At 40.2% G+C, this 25,699-nt stretch overlaps 1 protein-coding gene across 14 annotated transcripts in view; it reads left to right on the top strand.

The window, feature by feature from the left end:
• CELF2 (CUGBP Elav-like family member 2) overlaps positions 1-25,699 on the top strand; it is a 558,210-nt gene that overhangs the window by 431,160 nt on the left and 101,351 nt on the right. The window lies entirely within an intron of this gene.

Genomic DNA, 25,699 nt, shown 5'->3' with positions numbered 1-25,699 from the left:
TTCCTTCACTTGCAGATCAGAGAATGATTTTCCTGAAGTAGCAGTAAGAAAAGTTCCTGAAGAAACTTTTCTCTTGCTCGCTTCCATTTAGTATTTTGAAATAATAACATGTGACATGACTGTTCCCCACATCCCAGTACAGTTTCACCCCGTAAGCAGGACGAGGTGCCAGGGCTTCAGTGTACACAGCTGACAGTGGCTTATCTATGTCCACCATGAAGAGGGTCTGAGATTTCTGATGACCCCTGATATTTTTGCATTGCTTTGAAGAGAAGGAGCAGATGAGGATAACGTCCCATTGCGTACTTGACTGCAAACCTGTTGCCCACATAAATCAGTCTCACTGTATATTCCCATCATTGACCATGGCAAAAAAGTCAGTCCCTTTAATACTGAAAGCGATCGCAGCAAACCCAACCCAATCAGACGGTGCAGAAGTAGAGGAAGATCTTTGGGAAGACACTGAAACAGGGGTGGGAGTTTGTGACAGCAAAACAGGAAGAGTGGAGGATGCTGTGAGGATTGGATAGAAAGCGTTTTTTGGTTGTGGTGTTTAAAGAGGGAGACAGCACGTTAAACCTTCCTTAGCTTTGTTTCTGAAGTTCCTATGTGTAGCATGTGAATCACTGGAGCTGTAGCAGAATTAAGCTTTTTTTAAGGCATCTTTTCACTCTGTGTTTTTACAGTATTTATCACAGTGGGGGCTTGCTCCAGAAGTGAGGGCTCTGGGTGTTGCTGTAAGAAATTAATAAAAATAACACATCTCTAAGGGATTAAAGGAGATCGCTTTGGGGCTCATTGGTTGCACAGTTTTGTAGCAGCTTAACTATGATTTACAACTGTATATGAATTTTCAAAATTAAACTAAGGCTTTATAAGCACATTATAATTACATCTGTGCTGAAAAAGTGCACAAACTTTAACTACATGAATTGGTTTAGTTAAATTGATAGAAAAAACAAATGCAGACCAGCCATTAGAACAGTAGGGCTTCATATTCCAATTGTGGCTTTTCTTAATCAGTCTCTAATGTTCATATTTGATAAACACTTGAGGAAAGGGCAAATAAGGTAAAAGGATGCTTGAGCATCAATACAGGCATGAAATAAATTCAAGCGTTAATATAGGTGAAAATATGGGTTCAGTTTTCCGGACAGTTCAGGAAAAACAAGACAACAGAAAAGGAAGGGATATACCTGTCTGACAATTGAAACAATTGAAGGCTAATGACTGAGAATAAGGGGGCTTAAACTATAGTGGGTTTTTGTTAAGACAATGCTGGAAAAGAATCATTTGCACAATAGTTAAAAAAGCCAGGCAATTCTTTGTTATAATGTTGACTTCTATATTGTATTTACCTACAGAATATTTTAGAACAACTTTTACAAAAAAAATGCCAATTGTTCTGAAAATATAAATGGGCAGTATGTTTTTTGTAATGCTAACATTACATCAGAAAAAAACACATAGGCAGGCAGTTGAAACAGCTTGAACTTTCGAATAAATTGAAAAAAAAATAGCTAATCAAATTTCATTGTTGAATCTGAATAATGTGCCAAACCTCGGTCTCTCAAATAAATAATCTCAAAGGCAGAGATTGTAATGCGTGGAAAAATCTAAGTCAAGTCATGCACGCACTTGCATGCAGGAATTAATCAATGGATATAATACTCAGACATAAAATCACATGCATGTTTAAATATTTTGAAGATCGGTGCCTACATTTAAAGCATATTCCTCTGTAATATGCCAGATACTGTCAGCTGGAGATTTATGGTACCCGATTTCTTCAGTTGCATATTAAAGCTCACATCAATGAGTTTCGATCTTTTTATGACATTGTTGTGGCACTGAAATTCTTTCCTATTCCCATTTTCTATTAAATGAATAACCATACAATATTTATCTGTTTGCCACATAAAAAAATGACAGGTGCTTTTTTTTTAAAGAACAGTCACTTAAAAAAGAATACAAACAAACCAACAACGCAACCCTTCTCTTACTAGATAGTGTTTCTAATACTATTCAATTCTCATGCTGCTCCTAACACAAGAGGAGGGTTTGCGAAGGATTTGAGAACCGGTCTGAAATTTTCCCACCCTTTGGCATGGAGCTCAAAGGAAGAAAACATTTGACAACTGAGCAATTTCAAAAATGAAGTGTAATTGGGGAGCAGCCTTATAAGCATGTATTTCAGCTGCACTGCAGCATCCAATTCTCTCATTTCTACCACAAGAACACATTTGATTGCTTTCACCTTCTGCTCCTGTCACCCCATTAAAATCACACACAAGTGCACATGAACACCTATGTGCAAATAAATAAAAGCTTAAAATTAAAACCCACAAAGCAAAAAGTTTAGCTTATTAAAAGATAGGAGAAGAGACTCCAAGGGAGTAAGATTTCCTCTTTCTCAGCTGAGATGATGTGAGAGATATGGAAATATTACAATGATGGGTCACATTAAAAAGTTAAAGACCATGTAAAACATTTTAGCATGAATGTGTTTTCAGTTTTGCTGGTTATTAAATTTAAACCCCAGGAAGGCCTTGCAAAGATGTCTGCTGTTCTTTATCATTTTAAAATACATTACAAAATGGATTTATGTGTAGCGTTTCAGTATAGTTAATTACTAGCTCATTACCTCCGTCTTCCCCGGACCATTGTCAGCCTGTGTTTCTGCTGGAGCAGAGTAGCAAGAGTGATGCGAGTATTGGTGATGCTTTAGCTTTGGTAGGACCTACAACCTTCTCAGTGCCAGACTTCTGTGATAGAGATGCCAGGAAAGGATGTGCCGTCCCAGTTGTAGTATTGCTGTCTTTCAGACATCAGTTCCATAGTATACTGTAACCATCAGCATATTTCAAAAGAACAACAAATATCTCCCTAAGTGGCTTCTAAGCCTGGTTTGAGCCTAACTCAAGCCAGTGAGCTATGGGTGAAAGGCTGTATATGCCATATAAATCTCCTGGTCCATCTATCTCAGGGAAGAAGGCATTTTCAGAAATCTGTGTCTTTCTAATTGCTCATAAGAACACCCTGAGACAAGCTGGTGAATAGATTAAATTTGAATGTATCCAGTGGATCTTTCAGGTTTTCACTGAACCTAATTACTGTCTAATCTGTGCCCATGAGGATGCAGTTTTAAGTGGGACGTTGGACTTTCACTCTGCAGATTAAACTCTGTGGTGCATAAATTCATTATTATTTGTGGAGGAAAAAACTTCAGTGTCTACTACCTCGCGGTTTTAATTTAAAATAACTAATACAACTGAGTCGTGCATTTTCTTAGAAGAATAAGACAAGCTGTGAAGAGGTGGAAGATGTTTTGTAATAAACCATGTCTCTTATTTGCCGAACTGAATTGGGAAAAGTTATTTTTCAAACAATAATTAAACTGTCCTGGTAGACCAAGGTGTCACTGTTTCAATTGCAGTTTTAGGGACCTGTACTGAAACAGGAAGTAGATTAATATAATGTATGGCATGGAACTTTTTAGCTGCAAGGATGAGCATGGCACTGTAAGGAGCAGCTCTGCTGCTTCAGCCGTAGATCTCCAGGTGTTTTACAAAGGGAGACAAATATCATCAACCCAGTTTTTACCAGCTAGAAGAAATGAGATACAGAGGCCTTGTGGGAGATTTTTCCCAAAATTTTTGAGTCTCATTGAGCAGGCAGAGGATAACGTCCTGCTGGTGCCATTGTGTCGCCTAGGTCAAATCTGCTCCCTTCACTCTCAGTGCTTGAATCCCTGAGCTGGTTGACACAAAGATTTTGCCGTGTTAAGGCTGCCCAAGTGAGATCTGCAGTATATTTATGTGTTAGTCAGATCTGGTGAGGACAACAGTGTGGAGCAGACCCATAGGCACTGGCTCCCACTCTTCCTGTGCCCTCCCTAATTAAAACAGTGAGTATTAAACAACAGGCTTCCTTTATTATTTGCTGATCATGGGATATAAAAATCATTGTAGATTTAAAATGGACTATATTAACCCGAGCAATTCCAATGGGGCTTCAGTTTCTATAGTGAAAAGTGTTGTGTTGTCTCTGGCTCAATTAGATTTTTCTCAGTGTCAATTTTAATTCACTTCACCGGAGTGTGGGGGAACTCTCTGTGGAAGGGAAAATGTTACTTCTGAATGAGATCCTCCTGTAGCCTACATTTATTTAAGAGTTTTAAAACGCTTCGCGGTCCCACGTTCTCCCTTGAACGTCTGTGATTGTGTGCCGTAAGAGCTCAACGAAATCGCTTGATGTTTCTTGATGTGACAGGCATTCTTGTTTGAGCAGGAGGATGGAAATGGGGAGAGTGGTTATCCTTGGTTCTTTCTTTTTATTTAATACCGAAAAAAGAAATAAAGCCTCAGCAAACCTTGATGGCCAAAGAGACATAATTATGTTGAATGTTTCTGATCCTTACAAACATCCACCCGGCCATGTGTACAGAGATGTAAAAAGTAAGAAGCAGGTTTCCATTTGCAATGCTGAGTCCAGGGCAGAGGCGCAGTGGCCTGAGAAGCCATTTTTTCCCCTTTAGACTTGGCATTTCTCTCCTCTCATGGCCCTTGGCATTTAGCCGTGGATTGCTTGGTTACATTCCGCTTGGTGCGCACTGCTGGACTAGCCCAAATTGTACTGTTCCTTCCCTGTGTTTAAAGGGCAAAATGGAGAAGATCTTAATTTTGATGGTGCTTCCTGTTGTTGTGAGAAAGAGAAGAAAATTAAAAGAGCCTACGATAGAAATGTGGAGGAAGGTTTGCCATAGACAAGGGCCTGAAATGCCCACTGTGTGTATGTGAGGCTTTCCAAAATACTTGTTTCCATCATGCTTAGCAGGTTTCTCTTCCTATCCATATACCTGTCCTTCCAAAATTTCGTTAAATTCTCAATACAGTAGATGTATGGATATTTGTACACAACAAAGTTTTACTTTGTTTTTGGTTTTTTTTCATTTATTGTGGGGTTTTTGACTGATACCTCCCAGTTTCCAGTTTTGCAAATGATTCAGGCTGCTTTCCTGTATATTACTGGTCTACCTATAGGAAAGCACCTGGGAGTCTCACCAAAACCAGTCAGCTGGGTCAATAGGTGTGAATCTCTTTTCTGCTTTAAACAGAAGATGATACCACAGCATGACGCTGGAGTGCCCCATAACTATTGATCATACCAGCTTGTGTATGAAAGGTAAATATGAAATTGTCTCAGAAGAGAGACAAAATGGTCCATGAAATTCTGGCTTCTGAGTGCGTCATCTCCCAGCCTTTCCATTTCCAAGATCATTAACTTGCGTTTCCAGTCCTGAGCTGTTAACATGCAATGCCTTTCTGTATTTTGTTGCTTGCTAATTCTTGCTTGGGTATATATTGAGTTAAAAGGTGCTGCATGGAAGTGGCGAATTATTATTCTTATTATTATTATCATCATTATTTAGATACTGCAGCCTAAGTAGTTCAAAAAAATCTCACAACTAAAGGTCAGCGTAGCTTGTAGGTTTACACATGCACAGTACAAGTAACCTTCAGAAATTTCCTCATGACAAGATAAGTGCAGCAATTATATTTAAATGAGTCCCGGAGAAAATTTCACTGTAAACTACATTAGCAGGAGTGTATGCTGTGAGAGGATTTAATTGAATTAATGCTACTTACTATCAAATGCTCCATCTAGTGTATTGCCAGGTCTCCTTATTACTAAGAATAATATTTGGTTCATAAAGACCCCTGTTCAACTAAGCACACAGTCCTGATGACTTCAGCAAGTGATTAAAGTTAAAGCCTGGTCTTCACTGCTTTGCTGAATAAGAATAGGCTTGAAGCTAAGAACAAGTATCAGTGTGTGTATATAACACATAATCACTGAGCCCTTTAAGAAGGCTGTTTATGGAGATTCCTCTTAAAGATGGTTTTCCAAATGTCTTGTAAAGGTGTGATCATAGAATCATGGAATGTCCTGAGTTGGAAGGGACCCACAAGGATCATGGAGTTCAACTCCTGTCCCTGCACAGGACAACCCACAGCTCACACCATGTGTCTGAGGGTGTTGTCCAGTCTCTTCTTCAACACTGTCAGGCTTGGGGCCGTGACACCTCCCTGGGAGCCTGTTCCAGTGTCCAGCACCCTCTGGGTGAAGAACCTTTTCCTAATATCCCAACTATCCTTTCTAGTTTGAGAGTAACTGTCACAGATAAAGGTTGCACCAGTAATTAAAACCAGCAGCCTGAGCACAAGTCTGGGTGCAGAGCAGGAGGGGTGTCGGGGTGACCTGTGCTGGGGCTTTGGAGATCTCCACTAATAAGAGCTGTAACTAATCATGATGGCAGAGGGATTTTGTTGAATAATCCTGGTGGTATTTTTAATGCTGTTATTAATGCAGGATTCTTATTCTCACGTTATACAGAGATGCCAAAATGAGATCCAGGAAGGTATTTTGTGTGACTTCCTACATAAAAGCAGAAATGCAAATAGGCTGCGTTAACATATTCACATTATATAAATGTAAAGCTCAGACACATGGAAACACAGTGACAGAACCAGAGATGTGTTTCAAGCCAGTGATAAAGATATCAACAGTTTTCCTATTCTGCTCTTATGTTTTAACCATTAAGGAGAAAATGTGATATATTGGATGTTTTTGCAAAATACTTTTGAATGCCAAAAATATCATTGAAGTATGCATCTCCTTTATGGTTTATATTATTTATTTCCCTTTCAAATGCATTCTTTAAAAGAGAATACATGAAAACGAGCAAAAAATCCTTTTATTTTCCATTCGGCACCAAAACAAAAAACAAAACAAACAACAACGACAAAAAAAAAAAGGTTTTGAACCACTCTTTCATGGAAATTGAGAAACAGTGGAATAGTTTCTAAAGTAACTTTATTGCTGGCTGAATCAAATGGCAAAAGTTTTTATTCACCTATGCATCTTACATTTTAATGATCCACATGTCACTCCCAAACTTCACCCACCCGTGTTTATGCATGCAGTTAACATTCTGGTACAATCAGCAAGGCACATGCCATTCAAAGGAGTTACAATCTCCTCTTTGTTTTTTGGGGAAAAAGAAAGAGTAATTGCCTGTGTCAACTGATGTTCATTACACCGAATTGTTTAGCTCTCTTAAAAAATCATTGATCTGCTTTTCCCCCGTGAAAATGTTCAGGGTCTCAGTTCACAAAAGAGAAATCAGCATGTAGAGCAGCAGCCTGGCAATCTGTGCTGCAAGGAGTGAGCGTGCAATGTTCTGTGCAGCAGATGTCACAAGTGCTTGCTGTCTTTAAAAATAAAAAGGTAAATATTTTGTAAGGATGAGAAACATTATTACTATTGCAGTCAGATGTGATTTAGGGGAACAACGTGTTTGAAAGTAGGGATTTTTTTTTTGTACATTTGTATGTAGCATTTATGGTTTAATATCCATTAGGCAGCATCTGGCAGGAACTATTTGTTTATCCCTAAGTTTCGTGGCTTTATTTTACCTTTAGGTAGAATATTACAAAAGGTAATTTGGTGTCTCGCTCCCATTGGTATGGTCATGGTTAACTTTTGAATTACTTCCTTGAAGCCGGAAGAAGGAGGGGAAACTATGGGTTTTTTGGTGTTTTACTAGGGAATATACAGTATTTACACTTCATGGGGAGTGCCCATGGTACATTGTGTGCACACAGCAAGTCAGAAGCACAGCCGCCTTCGCTGTGGTTCAGGGTCAGTGCGCCACCGATAACAAAGGAACCCAAAATCTGGGGCTCCAGTCTTGGCCGCGTGCTCTTATTATCATTTGCTGTTTGTATTGCAGATGCACGTAACAGATTGTACAATATGCTGTACAAACAGATTGGTAAAATGATCTTTGTCCTGAAACACTGGCAGCATAGATGAAGAAGAAGAATTGAAAGCACGCCCGCAGCAAAAGCTGCACAGCGCAGACGGCAGAGTTTTGGACCCGTGTCCTCAACAAGAAGGGTTTTGTGCATCTTTATTGAAGCAAAGATCTGTTCTAGCTGATCTTACTGTGATGGGCTGAAATTTTAAATAAGATTTAAAAAAAAGTAGCACAAAGATCGTTAGAGAGTGAGTAGGAGAGGGGAATGTGCCTACTTTTCCCTTTTTTTTCTTCTCATCTAACAGCATTTATCCTCCTCTCGCCAAATCAAGCGTGTCAAAGGAGCAGACTTTCAAACTTTGGGTAGTTGTCCACAGTATTGGAACAACGCCCTGAAAAATAAAGGCCAGGACGTGCAGGGCTGGGGCTTCGCTGACCCAACTCGGGGATGCTCAGCTCATGGAAACTCTGACGCTCTGGAAATGACAACAAGAGTGAGCCTGCAAACTTGGCTTGCTCTCACCGGGCTACTCAAACAGGAAAAATTTTAATACTTAATGTCTTTTTCGTCAGCCAGGCCATGTAAAGAGATCATCCACTTATGCCCTGTGCGGTTAAGAAAAACAAGAATTGCTCATCTCATTTATTGGAGTAGCTCATGTGCGTTCCGAAGTGCCTTGATGTTAGCTTGTGGGGAAGGGAGGAGTGGACATTAAGATTAATCTCAATGAAAATATTTTTTGTGGGAATAGATTGCTCAGTGAATATATATCATCTGCAGCTGGTAGAATAATGATATAAGCCTGTTTATATGTTTTATTAAATCAATAAACCATTTACATGAAAATAGAGGTGTCTGGATTGTGGAAGCAGCTCTTTCAGAGGATCTTTCCTCAGGGACGAGAAGAGATTTTACTGTTTTGAAACGCTTCTGTTTCTCTTTCACATGAAAGTGCTCTCTCACTAAAATTATTAAAGAAAATATTTTTCAACTGTGATGTATTGCTGATCTTTTGCCAGTGGCTGTGGCCAGTAGTCTAAGTGATGGGAACTACCGAGTGCTCAGAATTCAAATAACTTGTGTTGACTTTGTGGTAAAAGAAATGTGATGTGTGGACAGGATATAAAATTTGGACCCATGTGGTTTTCTTGGTTTGAGGTACGATGGTACCTGAACATGTCAAGATCCAGGGCTCAGCGTCCCCGGCTGCTCATGGCTGAGCTGCTATGGTCTTGGTTTGAGAGGTCAATCTTTACATCAGGCAAGAGATCTCATGTTTCGAGATGCAAAGGTCTCAGGTTTGGAAATGTAACTCAACTGAAAAAGGATCTGCTAGCTCATCCAGCTTGTTGTCTGCCAAATCCACGCTTGTTCTGTTTAGTGCATTCCTAAATATCTTGTCCAATTTTATTTGGAATTGAACCGTGGGATGCTGTTTCCAGCTCCTCCCCTCCTCCAAGATTAAATGTTTTATTATTGTACTCTAAACACACAGAGCCCTAACATTTTTTTGTGTTTTGTTCCCCCCACTTTATTTATTTTCTGTTGTATAATCTGTGTTCTGTGCTAATACTGATGAATGGGAGGGATGCATTTTCTATCATGTAAAATAGTACTGGGGATAAACTCTGCCTAAGATTTTGGCTGACCTCCTCTTCAGGCTTAGCTCAAAAATTAATTTGTCATTACCCAGGTGCTATGCACTAAGCTTTATTGGCATAGGGAAGAGCCACATACTCTATGTTCTTTGGAAGGAAAAAAAAGTGGTCATATAATCACTGAGACAGTAAACAGTCATTTCCAATCTAGTAATATTTTATATGAACTGGCACTGTATGTTGTATATCATCCATCTTGCTAATCCGTGTTCCACATTGCCTCCCACTTGAGGCCAAAAACATTACGGCTGTGCCAGAGAGTGGGTGGAAAAATAGCCTTATTATTAACCTAAGTTGAAGACATAATGGCTTTTTGAATGTCTTCATTCACAGATGCAGTCATACTAAAATATTAATACCCTTAAGTGTAGAGAAACAGAACTTTCATTTAAAATTCATTGTCCATGTGTGTTGCAAAAGTGAAAGCCTTGAAAAAGTGTTGTGAATACCCTGTACCTTTTGTTTTATGTTTTATCTTGTAAATTCAAGTATTCTGTAATAAAGGAGACAGACTATTCTTCGGAGTAGGTTTTGAGCAATGTTGCTGCCACCACTAGCATTGTCTTGTGGTAACTGGGTGTTTCTCCAGTCTTCTGTTTCTTTTTAAACACAGGAAATAATTAAATGGATATTGAAACACAGATAATGACTTTTTAGTACCATGAGCAAGCAGAATTGCATTGCCAATGTCACTGTTTAATTCTCAAGCTCGGGGGGTTCAGGGGTATTCAAGATGCCTCTGTTTTCTGGGAACAACCGTCATGGGAAGCAGAGGAGAAAACTGCGAGCCTCACCTAATTAGTCTTCATAACATTCCAGAATACTTGATTTACAAGCAGAAATGAAGGACCTAGCAATGAAAACTGAGTAAATCTGCAGCACAGAAAAAGATGTTGCTGTTCTTCAGCTGTAGTCATGGTTTCCCTTTTTTAGGTCTGTAAGTGACTTCTGGGTGTATCTTCCCAGGTAAAATATGAATCTTACACAAACATCTTTGGGAAGTGTAAGAATTGGTCTTGAAAATTTGGGGGGGGGGGAGGAGGGAAATCTTGATTGTACTAATTTATTACTAGCATGAACAAAATGTGTCCCCTTTTAAAAAGAAAAAATAAAAAGGATTCAACCCCATATAGTATTGGTCCATGTTGTAAATCAGCCTAATTGCTTTAGAATTCAGAAGTGTTTCATCATTTTAAATTGGGCTTGTCTTATATTTAGTTCCACATTTTTGATAACTCTGCAGGACTAATCTGAAGCCTGCTGTTGCACATGAAAAGCTTTTTTTCTCCTATCTATTAAGACTGACAGAATGAGAGGAAGTTGACAAGTAATCTCTTAGTTATCTCTGTGTCAAAGCTTATGATATGTATTATAGTGAAAACGTGCAATATGCAGCTTCAGAAATAATTTTACTATATATTAAGGTTTATCTTTCTTGCATACAAAATTTGAGAGTGAGTAATGCTGCAGTCTGATAGAGGATTTCAAATTGCTTGGAAATATCTTTAGATTTGCCCTAATAGGGCTTAGTAGAAGCCAAAATATTGTACAAGATATGGATCTCAATCTTACCAGGACTTCCCTCCAATCACATCCTTATTCCCCTGTCCCCCATCTCAAATGGGAAAAGAAATTGCACACTTTTAGGACATTATTTTGCAGTTTCTATGTTGACTCGTATTCTGTGGATAAATACAACTCATCTACAAATAGAGGGGTTGGTTGGTTTGTTTTTGTGAAAAGACCAAGAAATGCTTGTTGCCAGTAAGAACTGGTGGTTGCAAAGCTCATTTGACAATCTAACCTCTAACCCACCAGTCCTCAGTTGTCCTTCAGTTAAAGTTTGCATGGTTTTTCCTTAAACTAGATATTTTAAGCAGGAATAACATGTTGAATAAAAGATGGGGACACAGCGTAACATTATCTAAAGGATACTGCTACCAAAATATTGTGATTGTTCAGGTTGGTCCTCCTTCAAAATGAACACTGATTAAAAGAAAGATCATTTTGTCAGAGAAGGAGCAGAGGCTGAAGATGAAATACTGTACAAGGACTCCTTGGATTTTTTCTTTATTTTATTTTGGAGTTTGTTGGTTGGGCTTTTTTTAGCTTTCAGATAAGACTGGGGACTTTGTTCTAAAGCTCTATGATTTCTTTGGTAGCAAAGCACCGTTAAGCTGCGCATCCGTGATATTTTGTTGGACGTGTTCCTGTGGCTGCCATGGTGACCTGCGGAGAAAGCTGTACAGAATCATGCTACTCCAAACGTGATTAGATACATTCAGGCTCCGCATTCTATTGATGCCAAGGAACACTGAATAGTTTCATCTACTTTGCAGACAAGCTTCAGTGTAAGCCCTCCTGCCACTGCCTGCTCAAGGCCACCTTTGACAGCCGCGGGAGCCAACACATCGCTGTTTAGGCACTCGTTTTGTTCCTTTTCTCTATTTCTCCTTCTCCCTCTGATTAAGTTGCCAATCATCCAGCTCCTTTCTCTTCTTGTCTTGATAAGTTGCCAATCATTTCATACAGCCTATACCGCTCTAGCCAAGTGTTTCTCTTGTCATAACTTGGAAACAGGCTGCTGGAGATTTATTTTAAATCTTGGCCTGATTAAACGCCACATCTTGATCTTTGCAGAGCCCTACGGCCTATGTATCATGGTACTATCTTGTTTGGACTTCTCTGAACTGGTATTAATTAGAGGTCTTCAGATGTGTCCTATGGGTTGTCCAACACACCCTCAATATTCCTTTCCCCTAATAGGTATTAAATATAGTTGAATAGACTTTTTAATCAGTTTGCCAAGTCATACGTGGTTGATAGTATCGAGAAAGAAACAGTCTGTTCTATGAAGACTGCTGGGGGGAATAATGTGTTTACTTGTATGATACATGGGTTTTTATTGGTTTGGTCTAGTTAGCGAATCATTTATGTAAAGATTGCAAAGCAGTAGTGTTACTTAGGGATGTTTTCAATAAATGCATATCAATGGGAAATGAAGAAAAACTGGAAGTGTTTACCATGAAAAGTGTCTTTAAAATTAATGTTTATGAGATTGCAAAATCATTTTGTGGGGAAATTATGGGAAGCCTTACTCTGGGAAATCTACAGATAGGACCAGATAAAACTTTGGAACAATTGCATGTGGAAGCATAATGTTGTCCTCTCTGGGAGGGGAGCTTAGCTGAATTTTCCTGTCTGTAACAGTTTTATAATTCTATTAAAACTGCTTTCCTAGATTTACAAGATAAGTGTTTTCCCCGTATTTATACTTCATTAGTTCGTTTTCCAGTCACAAGGAGAAGACTGTATGAATCATCTTAGCTTCTCCCTCATTTTGAAAGTACATGTGTTACATGTGTATTCTGCATCTCCCTTCATTGATTTTATATTAATCATCAGACAAAAAGAATAATAATAAACTGGGATAACAATCTCTTGCCATGAGTATTTTCCCTGCTCCTGCGAGGCTGCCCATGCAAGGTGAAATGTTAGCTGTAATTCTTCATCTGAACACTTTTTATCTTCACACTATTAGTCTGTGCAAATCAAGATGCTGCACAAGGGGCAAACGTGAGTCAGGCTGGGAGGCTGTTGTGAGATACTTCTCAAATATCTCTGAGCTTGAGCTTTCTAAACATGGATCCCCACATGAAGCGTGTTCTTCGTTCTCATTGCTTGTGCTCATTAAGCACTGCCATTTATTTTTGTGTGTCTGCACAAATATATGGCTTTATTACTAAAGTGGTTTGTTTATCTTTGCTGCTGCTGCATTTATTTTAGCACTCATCTAAACAATTAATTAGGGAAACACTTGAGCGCTGAATACACTTCTTCAGATACCACTCAGTTGTGTTTTTTTTATTTCCAGGAGCATCAAGCATTTAAAAAAAATTTAAAAAAGAAAAAAAAGAGTCTTTTCATTTTTTTTCTAACTGTGCCTTTTTCCCCCTTGTTTGAAGCTTCCGCAGGCAGAGTATATTGCTTTGAAAGATCATGGGCCCCGTTGATAGTTCAAAGCCAAGTGAAGATGATGCTTAAAGTTCAAAGACTCTGTAGAGTTCCATCTTCATCTGCATGAAATTGTTTCAACCATCTAGAAAGACAGAAGAGTTGCCAGGAATACCTTCTATTTCTTTTAGTATTATTATTACTATTATAGAAAGGCTTAATTGGAGAATGTGTCACTGCTAACAAGTTCAGGAAAAGTGAAGCTCCTTAGATGAAACACTGCTTGAAGGTGTACAGAGTATAGGAAAGGCTTGACATGTGCTGTGACCCTGCAAGAGTGAAACTGTGAATGCCTAGAAATCAATACAAGATATGTGAGGGTTTATAATTTTGAAGTCAAGAAAGGACTGCAAGTGTTTGACTGAACCTTAGACAAATGGAGCAGGGAGTATGACATATTCAGACAATGGATTTATACCCAAGTTTTAAAGATGGTGAAAAGTAACACATTTCTAAGGAAAAAAGTTTTCAAATAGATGACAATTTGCTCCCTGAAATAGTGTGTATATTGTAACAAATCATGATGCAGAGTGGAGGCTTTGTCAGGTCTTCGACTGGCAGAGGATGGAGCCCCTGTTAGGTGGCTTGGCCAAAAGCAATAAAATATGGGGTTGGATGGCCTTGGGTGTTAGGGGAAAATAGGTCTTCACTGACTGAAGCTCAAGGCAATTTGAGACAATATTTTACCTATGATGTCTTCCTGTGCTCCTTATGTGCCCCTTAAGCCAGCTTGAATGTCTTGTATTGATTTCTTTTGTTTCTTATAAGCAAACTTTTAGAGGAAGCATTCCAGGCTGCAGTTGGTTAGATGGAAGCAACACTTGAAAGTAGTGCTCTGCTGTTACTTACATCACTATTATTGAAGTATCTTTTTACCATTTTTTACCTTTTTCTTATTTTTTTTAATGATTTCTTCACAGTATTCCTTTGAGCTCAGGACATTTTTTTTTCCACTTTAGAAGGAGAAGCTGAGGCACAGGGAGATTAAAGGCCAGGTTGTTCAAAAGTGTTGAGGCACCTAAAGATTCAGATGGGCCTTGAACATTATTTTCAGAAGAATTTCAACACTCTGTTCCTAGAAATGAATTATCCGAGGTCAGCTTTAGATTCTCTTGAAAAAAAGGTATCCATTTCTTCCAGATCCAGACAAGGTTTGAAACCAACCTATACAGCATCTTAATAAACTGGGTAGAGGACAGGATTGAGATTTTGTTGTTCTTTTTTTAATGGATTTTAATTAAGTGTCAGCAATAGCAATCTTTCCACCCTATGCCTTCTTTTGTAACTGTTTCTCCTTGGAACTCTTCCTCTTTTGTCTCTTTGTAGTGCTAGATCTGGCTTTTTCTATACTGTCTTTAGAAGACACAAGCTCAGAGTTTTAGAGCTGTCAGGGTTGCGAGTGGATAAATGTTCTTGCAATGCTGAGGGAATGTGTGGGATTGAGACAAAACGTCCTCATGTTAGATGCAACAGGGCTCGATAAACTGTAACTTAAAAAAAATGCATCATAGTATCAGTTTCTGAATTCATAAATTTTTTTATCTATTTCTAAAAACAAGGTGTGACTTGAGATGTTTCCTTGCATCTCTGTAGTGACATGAGCCATGCTGAGATTTTAATGTCTCTGCTTCTGCTTCTATTAAAAAAAATATTAACTCCTGTGTTAATGCTATGAAAGAACTCATCTTGTATGTGAGGTTTGCTAGTGAATGACAGCTGGTTCCCAACTGATGAGTACAACAATAAAACAGCAATTAAACTGATGTTTTGTGGTAACGTTAAATAAGCTTGCAATATATTTCTGAGGAAGTTAAACTGTGTTAGTAGGGGTTTTGTGGAAAAGCCACTTAAAATCCTTCATTGCCATTTCACAGCATCACAGGCTGACTGAGGTTGGAAGCGACCTCTGGGGTTCATCTCATCCAACCCCTGCTCAAAGCAGGGTCACATACAGCAAGTTGCTCAGGGTGGTATCCAGGTAGGATTTTAATATCTCCAGGAACTGAGAGTCCACAACTTCTTTGGGCAAACTGTGCTGGCGTTTGATCACCCTTATAGTAAAAGGATTTTTCCTTATGTTTAAATTGAATTGTGTTTTAATTCATATTCATGGCCTCTAGTTCTGTTACTGGACACCACTGAGAAGGCTCCATCTTCTTTAGTCCCTCCCCATCAGGTATTTATTCATATTGATAAGATTCACCTGAGCCTTTTCTTCTCCAGGTGAAACAGTCCCACCTCTTTCAGTGTCTCCTCATATGAGAGATGTTCCACTCCCTTTCACCGTCTTCATGACCCTTCACTGGACTCCCTCCAGTATGTCCATGTCTCTTTTGTACTGGGGAGCCAAGAACAGGACCCAGCACCCCAGATGTGTCTCAGCAGGGCTAGGCAGAGAGCAAGGGTCACCTCCATTGACATGATGGCAGCTCTCTGTCTGATGCAGGCAAGGATACCATTGGCATTTAACCGCTGAAAATAATTTCCAATACAGAACATAGGTTTTCATAGTGACTGTAGGTTTATAAATTGCAGTTAACTCTCAAAGTCAAAGGTTTGAAGATTTTAAAGGGATAATTCTGAGTATTTTTCACTACAGAGTTGCCTCCTGGTTGAACTAGGACTTGAGTGGCTTCTCAGGACTTGCAGTGCAATTAGAGATTTCATCAAAGCAGTGGCCTGAAAGTGTCTTTGGCGAAAACTAGTCTTTAGTGATCTTTCTTAAGCATTAAAGTGAAAGAAAACATAGAAGGAAAACCAGGAGCATAAGATGTGTGCGCTTGGAAGTTGGATTTGCTACTAGTGAATATCAGGGTTGGAGACTGCAGGGCTTTTAAAATGTCATTAAAGAAAGATGTATACCTGCCTACATTAATTTATGTAAACATGATGTTTGTAGAGTCTTTTTTAATTTAAATTCAGTGTCACACCAGTTTTCTGTTGTAAGAATGGAGGAGGGAGGACATCTTAATTTTTTATTTCCATTTTTTTTATCATGTGTGCTTTGAACCGTTATTTATTATATCCAAAGATGAATTTAGCACTTGGACAAACTTAGGAGTTAACTTCCACAGAGAATGTGTTAAATTAATTCCAAAGCTAGTAAACTCAAATCAGTAGTTTTTATCTGGCCAAGGAAAAAGGAAACAATAACCAGTTGCTAGGAAGAAAAGAGTAAGGATTTATATGAGGGGAAGAAAAAAGTGTAAATATTAAGGAGAACTAGTGTGAGAATAAGAAGGAAAAGAAGAAAAGGTAAAGGTTAAATGAGAAGGCAGCATAAGAAATAGGTTATTAGTTTGTAGTTTCATTGACATGTCCCCCAGTTCAACATTTCTTTATGATACAATGTATGCACATAATGACAGAAGTTGTTCAGAATTATTTCCAATTGGAAAATACATATTTCTTTTTTCTCCTGTATTTTGTTTATATGGTTTTCCATACATTACAGGTGGGAAGTACAGTGACTTCCCATGGCTGACCCATCACAGAGCTAGAAACAGGAATACCATATCCCCACCCTCTCCCTCTGCTGTCCTACTTACCCATTTTTTTTTTCCCAAAAAGCTCCGACAGTCAGTTTTTGTTGTAAGCTGTATGGACTGATGTATAAGATCCCAATTATTCCTTGCCTCCAGGATGTAGAAAGATGAACACACCAAACATGAACTCAAGTAGAGGCGCTGAGCAGCCACTTTGATGTTCTTGCTGGTGTTGATTGACTGACAGCTTTCCAGCTCACAGGGCTGGAAAGGCAAAGAGTCCCCCAAGGGGTTTATACTGGGTGGGTGCTTGGAGGGGCTGACAGAGGAGGAACATCCCAGTGCAGTGGTGTTTCCATCCACCTGCAGATCAGGGTGTTGACGCAGGACTGATGTGCGAGTCCAGTGTCACCAGCTGCTCATCAGTATCTCCACAGCACTTTCTGAGTTTGCATTTGGACATCTCTCATCTGCCAGTCAGCCCAGAGCATTACAGCTCAGCTCATGCAGTGATGGTTTCTTTAGGGAAAGATTAGTTAGTAAGGACTTAAAATTGCCTTGATACTGTAAACCTGATTTTGTCTGTTTATTTACCCTGCCACCACATATGTAATCCAATTCTGCATCTGTTTTCTTTTCCCCCCCTTTATCATAGAATCACAGAATCATTTGGATTGGAAGAGACCCTCAGGATCATTGAGTCCAACCATAACTTGACTCTGGCACTAAACCATGTCTCTAAGAACCTCATCTAAACACCTTTTAAACACCTCCAGGGATGGTGACTCCACCACTTCCCTGGGCAGCCTGTTCCAATGCCTGACAACCCCTTCCATGAAGAATTTTTCCCTAATATCCAATCTAAACCTCCCCTAGCACAACCTGAGGCCGTTTCCTCTTGTCCTATCACTTGTTACTTGGGAGAAGAGACCAACACCCTCCATGCTCCAACCTCCTGTCAGGCAGTTGCAGAGAGCGAGAAGGTCTCCCCTCAGCCTCCTGTTCTCCAGGCTGAACACCCAGTTGCCTCAACCACTCTTCATAAGACTTATCACCACCTAGTGCAGATATTGAATGAGTGTTGTTGGGCTGCAGATGTGGAAGTTGGCCCCTTTCTTCAAAAGCAAACCAGACAGCCCGACAAACTGTACCGATGTGCTGACAATTTGCTTCCCGGTCATTACTCAGGCAGTGGGAAGGTTCAGGAATTTTGCTAAAAGCTGTCATTGTTCTATATGAAAAAATGTATGCTGAAATTCTTCAGATACGTTTACAGATATTAGCCATTTAAAACTGTTTAACGTAAGTGGCTTATTTCAGAGAGCAAGAAAAGCAGATTCTGGCAATTTCGCCCTTGATATCTTTACTATCTGTGTCGCACTTTAGTCAAAATTTACATAATAATGGGTAGGGAAGTGTTGTGGCACATGGACCGGTGCATATTAGTTCTTAGTTGCTTTCCCAAAAGGCTTGAAAATGCAGCAGATTTAATCTAGGTCAAAAAAAAAAAAAAAAGGAAAAAAAAAAAAAAGAAACCCTTCCATTTTGCAGGCAGAGGACATTTATAGAGAGCATTTGTATTCACAAGGGTACAGGAATGACAGAGTGAGACTCCTCCAAAAGAGCTCCCCAGTGCAGCTGAAGGCTGACAGCAAACTAGGACTTGTGGCCAATTAACAGAAAGGCCGTCATAACTTGCAAGTCATGGAGAGAAAAAATTGAGCTCCGTGGGATCATTTTTCACTGGCCATTTACAGGGTTGTTACCGGCTGGGAGCATTTGTGTTTTAATGCGATGGGGGCACACTGGGGCTGGGCATTGCCACCCTGGACGTTATAATCAGGAGGAAAAATAGAGCGCAGGGTGGAATTTGGCAGGTTCCAGTTGTGAATCCTTCTTGCATATGAGCCTACCTTCAGCTCATGTATTAATATTAGAAGTGGCATCGCTATAATATGTGCTGTCATTAGAGTAGTGATGCGGTTTCCTGGCTGGTGACGGGAGGATTGGTAATACGGTTTCCATCAGGGTGCCAATTATATCAAACTATTAGCAAACCTGAGCTAATTGGGAGGCGGCATCATTAGAGGTTGATTTCTGCAGTATATGGCAATTCTATCAGGGGCTGCTTCAGGATTGAATCATTGCCATCATAGTCTCGTGTGACTCTATATACAATAGAGCAAGAGGGTGGTGCAGGTAGGAATCAGAATGCATCCCTGCCTTATCCACCTTCTTTTTCTGTTCAGCAGGATTACAGAAATAGCTGGATTTCTATTTCTGGAAATGTTTTTTTGCTTGTCTTTGTCAAGAATGTCTGTATTTGCTATTTAGTCATTTCATGTTTTTCTCTGTTTTTGTATGGAATCACCCAACCAAAAGCTCTAAGACTTGAAACACTTCTAGTCTTCCATGCAGGTCAGCTAATTGCACTAAAATGTAAAATACAAAAGAAATGCCAGACAAGGCTCCCATTGTGATTCTGTGATTGTACTGCGCCAAATTTAATGTGATAATGCTCATTGCCCAACCACTCACCTGAACTCCTGCAGCAACAGTTCTTTACAGTGGCTTTACTGAAGGATAATCTTTGATGTTTTCATCCCCTTTTGGAAAATGACAGTGCAGGTTATGGTGGGTTTAGTTGCAAATCACACTGTTCAGGCAGCTGTTTGTGATTTATGGAGCATGTATTTCAGCATTTGGGTGAACAGCTGGAATGCAAGTGACCCTTTAAAAATGTAACTCTGTTAAATCACAGTCTAATGTTTAAATTTTGGTAGTGGAAGAGTGAATGTGGAAAGTAGGAGATGGTCATTTGGAGGGGGGTGGGGAGAGGGGGGAAGAGATTCTCCTTAACTTAAACTAGCTTGAACTGTGCTGCATTGACAAGAAGCTACTTTCCCCATTGAGATTCCAAGCTTGTATGAAGCCAGCACCTGTTCTGCTTGCAAATGCACACACAAAAGTGAGCTTCATTCACAGAAAGAAAGAAACATAGCGGGACTTCACTCATTTAGCCTTCCAGGGCCTTCAGTCCCTTGATCTGTCAGCCCCTTAGAATTCAAACGCAGCCTTTAAAGGAATTTTCAATTCACAACATGATGACTTTGTTGATGTCCTGAATGTAAATGTATTTTGAATTGAATTTGTCTGCCAGGATTCCATTACTTGCTAAAAGAATACAGAGTTCAATCATCAGATAATCATTATAGCTGTTTTGAAGTGTTTATTTTATTAGTCTAGAAGGTAAAGCAAATTTCATACTTTTAAGTTGTTGCAGGCTTTGCAGGAGCGCTGATAAGCTCTTGTATTTCTATACCCTATGGTTAGGGTTCAGATACTGGCAGCAGGTGATAATATGCACAACGCAATAGAGATCCAAACTGACAAATTTTGACAGTTGAAAACTATAGAAGCTCATAAATCAGACCAAAGAATACGACTTTTTTTTTTTCTCATGTATCTTTTCTCTTTTAATTCCCGAAAGTTAAATTTTCAGGCCTGGGAAACTGCAGCACATTCCTTCAAGTAAATCAAAACCTCAGATCACCTTGTAGAATAATGCGTTTTAATTCCTGTCCACGTCCAAGGGCTGTTTTCTCAGATTAATGCACACGTGTAATTCCTGGTAGCTTTAACCTAAGAACCGTATATTCAGTTTAGGGAGCTGTAAGAGACGTTTTCACACCCGAAGCAAGATGGAGGTTGCCGTATTCATTCAAGCATGAAATCCTGCCTGAGAGATTAAGCCTCTTACACAGATCCCAGCGCCGTTAAATGCCAGCGAGGACCGTGTAAGCCACATCTCTGAGAGGAGGAGAGCTTCCTTTTGTTAGTTGTTCGAAATTAGGAATGTAAACAGCTCTCACGGAGTAATTAGTCTGTGCTTGAATTGGGAAATAGTGATAAAAATAATGACACGGCGGAGCTCCTAGCGATGTCGTGCGGCTGTATCTCACAGCCTAACAAAGCCACGTCTGCTCTGCTGGGCGGATGGGGGTGAGGGTTTCACAGGTGGCTGATTTGGGTTGTAGAGCAGAAGTCGCACGGGAGGAGAAGTCCCGTTGCAGGAGGTCACTAACAGCTCTTTGAAAAAATCCTCTTGCCCGCAAGAAGGATGGCGACATTTTTTGACGTTTAATAGTGAAAAGTCTGCGAATTGTTGTAATTCCATAATGCACACAAATGTCCCCCAGAAATTCAGGTTTGCTGTCCGCAGAAGTTCATGGGTGCAGTGGTGTGAGAGTCGTCATAATTTGCTCTTTTTTTTCCCAATCCCTAACTTCTAAATGATTGCTTTAGTGAATCCGTGGCTGCATGATCCCCGTGTAATCCTGCTGCCATCTTTGACAGTGACTCAAGTAAAGCTGTTTCTAGCCATACACAAGGCTGTTTGCCCCTGTCGGTGTCTTGCTAAACAGGTTTCTGTGGAAATTAAATAAATAAAATCTCCACCACTGGTGCTAATTGGTACCTTTGGCAGCCTGAGCAGGGGCTTGTGAATTGAATGTGTCATGGAGAATTGAATGTGTCAACTCTCTCCCAATGGCTGGGACCTTGGGGTCTTTTTCTAGCACTAAATTTCCTTTGACAAAAGAAAAAGGGGAAGAAAAAAAAAATAAGAAAAGAAAAGAGAGAGAGAAAACAAGGTGAAATAAAAGATCTTTTCCCTTTTTTAATGAGGTGTTGAAGTTGAGCATTGTAGTTTACACACTGCAGCATTTTCTTGTCAGATGCTTTGAGAAGCAGGGCTGGTTTCTGCCTTTGTTTCTCAGGCATCCCATTTGTTGCTATCAGACACAGTGCAGCGTGGGGTGGCAGGTTTTATTCAGTCTGTTCAAGCATCTGGCAGGATCGCCACGAAGTTGTTGCCGATGTCCTTAAGGGACTGGAGGGATCCGCATGATTCATTCAGAATTTTTTCTAGGTACAAAGAAGAAATGTCTTACGCTGTAGTAAATACAGTTCCAAATAGAGCACAGCCAGTGTACCAAAACACAGGAGATTTGCTGCTTTGGAGGCGCTGACTGGCAGCACAAATTCCTTTTCCTTTGGTTGAGAAGATACTAACCCACATGGAGTTAAACCGGGCTGTGTTTCAGGCTATTGAGGATTGACAGAACCATGTCCACAAACCAATTCACCTTTTAAGTTGTCCTGACGAGGAGGGGAGAAGGTTATCACTGTCAGGCTTTGAGTTATTTGGATGTCAGAAAAGTTTAGTTTTGGTTCAAGCTGCTGTCAAGTTTGTTGATGATGAGGCCAAGATTATATGTGCTGGGGAGAGCATGCTTTCCTCCTCCTTTTCTCTTTCCTCTCTTCTCTTCTCTTCTCTTCTCTTCTCTTCTCTTCTCTTCTCTTCTCTTCTCTTCTCTTCTCTTCTCTTCTCTTCTCTCCTCTCCTCTCCTCTCCTCTCCTCTCCTCTCCTCTCCTCTCCTACTCCTCTCCTCTCCTCTTCTCTACTCTTCTCTCCTCTTCTCTCTCTTCTCTTCCCTTCTCTTCTCTCTTCTTCTCTTCATTTTTCTCCTTTCCTTTCCTTTCCTTTCCTTTCCTTTCCTTTCCTTTCCTTTCCTTTCCTTTCCTTTCCTTTCCTTTCCTTTCCTTTCCTTTCCTTTCCTTTCCTTTCCTTTCCTTTCCTTTCCTTTCCTTTCCTTTCCTTTCCATCTCTTTCTCTTTCTCTTTCTCTTTCTCTTTCTCTTTCTCTTTCTCTTTCTCTTTCTCTTTCTCTTCCTCTTCTCGCTTAGTAGAAATGTACTTTTTCTTTTCCAGTGGTATCACTGATTTGTCTTTGGCAAGATTATCTTTTGTTAGGGAAAAAAGGGGGAAGAAAAGTTGTTTCCTTGTTGTCTTTCAACAAGGGGCGTCTACCAGTCCTAAAGTGCAGATTAGGCTTCTTCCCTTGCAATATTTCTACACAAAGGGCTGAATTTGGTACTTTCTCCTATGGGATGTCATACTGAGCCAAAGGGTTGTTACACTGATGTATGCACCATGTGCAGTTGTGGCTTTTCTGTTCTTCCGTGTTTTCATATTTTCTTTCCTTAGTCCAGCCCTGACCTCTTTAGCAGATAACTTCAAAATCAGGTGTCCACAACTGGTGCCCATGATCTCTTCAAACCAAAGCAAACCATCACTTGTTTCGCGGGGTTTCTTAAAGAAGATATGAGCAAAATGAGTCCAGAGAAAGATTTTGTCTATGTGCATTTTCAGATGTGTCAGTCTGTGAGCTTAGAAGGCTCCATTTTCGTCAGGGTCTGATGACCTGACTGAACATCTGCACGTTTCTCATTAAGCTACTGTTTTCTCCCAGTCGTCATTCACAGAGACATTTTTCTCTCCTGCACTATTACTTCCCAAAAATGACTAGTTAAAGGGTATTTCACAGCATATTCATCTTTCAAGTGCAGTTCTTTCAAGTAGTGCCAAGAATGATAAACCAATAGATTTGAATCTTCTCCTTATCGGAGAAAAAAACCCCACAGAGCTGAAATCTAAAATGAAACTCTTCAGACCCGTGGTTAAAGGACATGGCAGTTGCAAAGTTGTGACTACTGCTTGATATTTTCCCCTCTGAATCCTCTCTCCTGATTAAAAAGGTTTACATTAAAAAGCTAATAGACCAAATGAAGAAACAATAGATGATAGACTTTGGAGGTGGCGGGCAGGACAGAGAAATGTTGCAATGTTTTCTCAAAGTCACGCCAATAAATGTTACAAACTTGGAATTGTTTCCCATTTTATTTCTGGAGTAAAATAATTTGAATTTTCAGAATTTGCCAGTGAAATGAAAACTGGTGAAAGTGAAATTAGAAACACTCAAAGGAAGCACAAACCTTAATAGGCTGTGGCTGTCTGTAATACCCCCCCATGCCGAACAATGTTTGGTTCACTGAAATAATTACTGAACTGTCTCTATTGTAATCTGTGACATTTTAAGGAACCTGTTGGCAGCATGAAAAATGTTTCTCTCAGCTGTGTTACATCTGCATTACCTGCCTGCTCGTATATTGTATTTCCTGCAAGTGCTTTTCTGCATTAGGGATAGACTCGTTGTATTCCAGCTGGGAATACAGGATTACTTTTGCTTGCTGTAAAGGTGATGGTTGTCGCTGGTCTGGCTGCAAAACCAGAGGGAGGGTTTGCAGTGCAATGCACAACCTGAGCCAAGCGATGGTTCAGCCCTTCCTTCCAAGGTTCGGTGTGGGCCACCTTCACATGGGTACTTAAAAAGTTTGCTGTCTGTGTTCTCCTGTGCACACTCTCCCCTAGGTCTCCTTTGCTGTTATGGGGATGCTGCAAGGTCGAACAAAAGTGGACATGTCAGGAGGGACGTGATGTTTCACCTTGGTCAACGTTAGGGATCTGGTGCAAGCAAAATCTTTCCTCACTGCCTGAAGTGTCACGTTCTAAGGGATCAATGAGGCTCGAGAGACAGGGTTTCTTCTACTTACTGTTTCGTTTTGACATTTCTCTGGAGTTGCCAAAAATCTCCGCTTATGATTAACAAAATAGGATTGTTTTCTAGCTCATCAGTGAAATCTGCATCATCTTGTTTGATATAAAGTTTCTGCTTCAGTAGCCACTTCTGCCTCCTGACCAGCCTTACCCAACATGTTTTGCCTCTCCATGTAGCAGCTGGGTCACTGTGTGCTCAGTTTGCAGCCAAGGAGCCCCATAGTTTTGGGATCTCTTCTTCCTGTGACATGGCTCCAAAGCAGGGGCTGCCCATGTCCACAGGACAAGGGCTGCATCCAGCCCCACCCGATTTCCCCTATGGACAGAGTAGCAACAGATTATGTTCCAAGGGTGTGCCTACATCATCAGTTTACTGTGCTAGGTGGGAGCTATTTAAGTGTGGATTTTCCTTGTGTCTGTACCTGTAATCTTGTGTTATGCACGTAAGTGCATGAGTGATGCTTTTAGAGTGGTTTCCCTCCTGCTGGAAGTAAAGTTGAAGTCACAAGCTGGGATATTGTGTTGAGCATCCCACCTGCAATGTGGATGCAAGGTCCTCCTGCAGAAAGCTCTCCGCATGTGCCCCTTGCATCCATGCAAGCAAACTTCCTTACTGTGGAACATTACAGACTGCAGCAAGTCAAATCTTGATCCGTGTTTCATTGTCCCACACCTGCCGTGTTATATCTGTACCCTGAGGATCCACCTGTGAGCCCTGACTTCACCCTGGGGCATGTGTGGAGCTGCTTGGGTTGCCTGTGCTGCAGAAAGAGTTCATTTGCATGTTTGCAATGGAGAAAGTGGTAGCAACTTGTGTTTGATCCCACATACCATGTAGTTGGACCGTGCTGCCAAAGGGATAAGCAAGGGATTAAGGCAACTAAAACCATCTGGTTTACTAAAGGTTAGATGGGTGCAGCCTCACTTAGTGCTGCCCACCATCAGGAACCTCCCCTATCCCACCAGCGGTGAATTGTCCTGTAGCTTATCTTCCTTTTTGCAACTGAGACGAGTGTCCTACCTCCCATCCTACCAGGTTTCAAATGGTCAGGAGCAAACCTTAGTTCTTACATATAAGGTACTTTAAATAAGGTCCTGCTTTCACCTGGTTTTCTGCCTGGGATCCAACAATGGGTTCCTGCTGCTTGAGGTTGCCACATTGCTTATATTCAAAGTATAATGGGGAGCCTTCTGAAAAATATAACCTTATTTGTACCGTACAAAGCCAATTGGATTTTGGTTAACTTAATTTCTAAGTGAT

This window comes from Patagioenas fasciata, chromosome 1 (assembly GCF_037038585.1).
Source record: "Patagioenas fasciata isolate bPatFas1 chromosome 1, bPatFas1.hap1, whole genome shotgun sequence".
Lineage (NCBI taxonomy): Eukaryota > Metazoa > Chordata > Aves > Columbiformes > Columbidae > Patagioenas > Patagioenas fasciata.
This window is presented reverse-complemented; position numbering and strand designations above follow the sequence as displayed.